The 4443-nt window shown below is 48.3% G+C and overlaps 1 pseudogene; it reads right to left on the minus strand.

Annotated features, from left to right (window-relative positions):
- LOC133379113 (basic proline-rich protein-like) overlaps window positions 1-1360 on the minus strand; it is a 6854-nt pseudogene extending 5494 nt beyond the window's left edge.
- Window positions 1361-4443: the final 3083 nt, after the last annotated feature.

Here is a 4443-nt window from a genome sequence, read left to right on the forward strand (position 1 = left end):
GCTTGATGTTGTGGTGGTGGTGGATTTTGAGGTGGTGGTGGATGTTGTCGGTGGTGGTGGTGTCAGTGGTGGTGGTGTAGGTGTTGTTTGTTGTTGGTGTTGTTGTTGGTGTTGTTGTTGTTGGTGGTGGTGGTGGTGGTGTTTTTGGTGGCGTTGTTGTTGGTTGTGTTGTTGTTGGTGTTGTTGTTGTTTGTAGTGGTGGTGTTGTTGTTGGTGTTGGTGGTGTTGGTGTTGGTGTTGGTGTTGGTGGTGGTGGTGGTGGTGGTGTTGGTGGTGGTGTTGGTGGTGGTTTATTGGATTTATTAGTCACCCATCTGGCTTTTAATCCAGCCACTCTGGGCAACATACAAAATAAAACATCCAAATACATTTAAGCATTTCATATCTCAGACTAGAATAATAAAACCTAACCCACCCTAAATGCCTGCTTGAAGAGCCAGGTCTTCAAGACCTGGCGGGACCTCATCATAGAGGGAGATATCATGAGGGAGACCATTTGGAAGGAAATTCCACAGGATGGGGGCCACAAATGAAAAAGCCCTCTGCCGAGTCCTCACCAGTTTGATTGTTTTAACTGGTGGGATGGAGAGAAAGTCTTTTACCTCTTTCAACTCTTTTAATACCTGTTAATACCAATTTCAACATCGTCCGGGCTTTTATTGGGAGTACATGGATGGGAGAATTCTTTTTTGGTGCTACCCACTTCTCCCTTGCCCTGGTAAGCTTGGAACAGTGGAACAGGGATCGCGTTGTGGTTGCTGTGGATGGCTGGATCTCAAACCAGGAAATTTAAAATCGAAGCCAGGGATGAGTGAGGCCTCTTACCTTACCTTACCTTTGCTGGTGCTGTGCTGTGTTGCACTGCGTTTCCTGTCGTGGCTGTGCCTGTTGCTGCCGTTGCTGCTTTTTCACTGCGGCTTGTGTGGGTTCGGTTCGCAGCCGCTGCTGGGCCATTCCTGCGGCCTCTGTCGCTGTGCTCCTTGTCGCCGTCCCACTGTTGCTGTTGCTGCGCCCTTACTGGCCATTTTTTGCCCTTGCTTTTTGCTGCTGTCGCTGTGTTTTTTGTTGTGGTTTTTGTCGTCGCTGCTGCTGTGCTGGGCTCTGTCATCTCTCTCGTGTGCCTTGGGTCGCTCCACTGTGCGTTGGAGCTGTGGCTGGTCACTGCCGGGCAGCTAGATTCTTCTGCCGTCGGGCAGCAAGTTTCTTCTGCCGTCGTTGCGGCCACGGCTTTTTTCACCGCAGTTTGTGTTTTACCATCGCTGGCGTGACTGTACCCCTTATTGTTGCTGCTGTTGCTGCGCTTTGTCGTGGCCGGGGATCCCCTGTCACTGCTGCCCTTTTTTGTGCTCTGGCTGCCCATACCTGTTCGTCATCACTGCCACCTGGATCCTTCGAGGGTAGCATTTTCCGTGGGAAGGAGAGAGATCCAGAGCTGGCATCTACCCACAGAGAGTGCGGGACTCTGTTTGCCATGTTGGTTTGAATTGGATGAGTGGGTGCGTGTATGAGTGTATGTTGTGAGTGAGTGTTTATTTTCATGTATATGAGTTTTTGCACTTATAGTTTATTATGTGCCTGGGGAAGAGGTCTTTCCACCAAGTGGGGAGACTTGTGGGGGCCCCAATTGCTGTAGTGATGGGCAGAGGGAGGTATGGCATTATGAGAAGGACGTGCCAGGTAAGGGGAACACGGCCCAGACATGTAGTGGCTGTGCCTTGTTCCGGTCCTTCTCATACCCGCAGGGTTGTTGGTTGTCCTCTCAGCCAACTCTCAGATCTCCAGTTGCTGCTCTTAAATGCCAGATCGGTACATAATAAAACCTCCCTCGTTCATGATTTGATTCTGGACGAGGCAGCCGATCTGGCATGCATAACCGAGACCTGGGTGGGTGAACAGGGAGGAGTTAGTCTCTCCCAGCTCTGCCCACCGGGGTACCTGGTCCAGCATCATGGTAGATCTGAGGGTCGGGGAGGGGGGTTGCTGTGGTCTATAAGAGTTGCATCTCACTGACCAAGCACCATGTCCATGCAGTTACCGGTCTGGAGTGTTTGCACCTTGTGCTGGGCCAGAGGGATAGGCTGGGAATCCTTTTTGTGTACCGCCCACCTTGCTGCCCAATGGCTTCCCTAACTGAGCTGATGGAAGTGGTCTCGGAGGTACTGTTGAGATCCCCCAGACTATTGGTACTGGGAGATGTCAACATCCATGCCGAGGCTACTTTGTCTGGGGCAACTCAGGACTTCATGGCTGCCATGACAACCATGGGGCTGTCCCAATATGTTAGTGGTCCAACACATATATCAGGGCATACTCTAGACCTTATCTTTTCTACTGGACATGGGGATAGTGATCTGGATGTGGGGAGTCTTACATCTCTCCCTTTGTCATGGACAGATCACTTCTTGCTGAAGTTTAGGCTTTCAGTGGCCTCTTCCCTCTGCAAGGGTGGGGGACGTATTAAATTGGTCCACCCCTGGAGACTAATGAATCCTGAAGGTTTTCAAAGGTCTCTGGGGGACTTTCCGGCTGATAGGACTGGTGCTCCTATTGAAGCCCTGGCTAATCTGTGGAATGCAGAGACGACCCGGGCAGTTGACATGATCGCTCCTGAGCGCCCTCTCCTCTGTAGAGCTCATACAGCTCCTTGGTATACTCCAGAGCTGAGAGCGATGAAACAAGATAGGAGGCGGCTTGAGCGGAGATGGAGATGAACTCCTGACAGATACAATTATGTGCTGGTTTGTGCTTCTACCAAGGTGTATGTAGGAGCAGTGAGGATGGCGATAAAACAACATTTCGCTGCCACCATTAAGTCATCTCTCTCCCACCTGTAGTGAAAGCAGGGAGTTCCACTCCTCCTACTTTTACTGTCCCAGGAATCAATCCCCAGCCTCGGGCAATTGATCCTAGCAATCCTGGTATGCTAAGGTTGTGTATGCTTATACCAACCCTGCACGGTAGTACTGCCACCACCCTTCTATTGGTTAACTACTCTGGGGTGAAGGGACCCCCAGAGCCCACTGAACACCTGAGCCTCTCAGGACCAGAGGCTAGATACCCTCCTGGCCCCTTCAGAAGTCTTAGGTGAAAACGTTCCTCTAGTACACGGTAGTTTGGTCAAGTAGCCAGGACTGAAATTAGGAACTGAGCCCCTTCTCTGGAATAAACACACGTTGCTTTAAAATAAGTAAAGTTTATTAAAAGAAAAAAATAAGAAAAGGGATAAAAGGGTACAAAAGATAAAAAGGTACATACAAATGATTTTTGAGCAGCAAATCAAATCCTAGGACCATACACCCAAAGGGGCAAGGTATATAACAAAACAGTCTACAAGAGGTTCTGGGCACAAAATAAAAATAACAAAGCTAACTGCCTCAGCTATACTTACAAAGCTTCCGATCTTTCTGAAGTTAGCGTTTTTCCCCTCAGGGTCTGCCAGTCAGGTTGGATAATGGAGCCACCGCAGAGCATCACCATAAGCAAGGTGGTGCCCACAAGTGGAACACAGCCCAGAGTCCGAGGCCTCCTCTTATGGAGAAAATTCCTGCCTCAGCTGAAGTCAATCACCTAATTAACATTTTCATCAAAGGAATGATGAAATGATGTTCCCACAGCACCTGGCGCAGTTCCTCTTGGTTTCTCATAACAAGCCGAAGGAGTTTTACGGCCTTGGCGGAACCAGGCCCCTCTTACTGATAGAGAGGTGCCAAATTGCTACAAGCTGATACAGCAGGGCTGTAAAATCACCAGGTCACCGAGATGGGAAAATATACAAAAAGTTTAACTGTTTGCTACAAGTGACCCAGGAAAATAATTAAGGGGATCAAGCTGGCATGACACGCCCCTTTTCGAGGAAGATGACATCAAAGGTTGAATACCTTTGATATCATCGCTTCTAGAAGACATCAAGAAAGAAAACTACCACAATATAATCATAAAACCAAGTTACACAATTATTATAAAAATTTCAGGCATGAACATATCAAGATCAGTTACAAGTCAACAGGACCATCATCAGTCATCTAAATGGTACATGCGAGATAGAGCATCAGCTGCTTTGTTATTTTTCCCAGCTACATAATCTATGGAATAATCAAAATCTTGTAATAACAAAGCCCACCTCAATAGTTTTTGGTTCGAATTCTTCATTCTGGACAACCAGCACAGGGGAGAGTGATCCGTTTGCAAATGGAAGTGACGTCCCCAAAGGTACGGCCTTAATTTCTCCAGGGCCCAAACTATGGCAAGACACTCCTTCTCAATCGTCGCTAGATGGCACTCTCGCTCTATTAGCTTTTTACTCAGATAGGCTACAGGGTGGAATTCTCCATCCGTATCCTTCTGTAAGAGTACAGCACCCAGACCAAAATTGCTAGCATCAGTCTGTACCACAAAAGGTTCGGCAAATCTGGGGCTTTTAAAACAGGATAATTTATTAATGCG

Source organism: Rhineura floridana, chromosome 3 (assembly GCF_030035675.1).
Source record: "Rhineura floridana isolate rRhiFlo1 chromosome 3, rRhiFlo1.hap2, whole genome shotgun sequence".
NCBI lineage: Eukaryota > Metazoa > Chordata > Lepidosauria > Squamata > Rhineuridae > Rhineura > Rhineura floridana.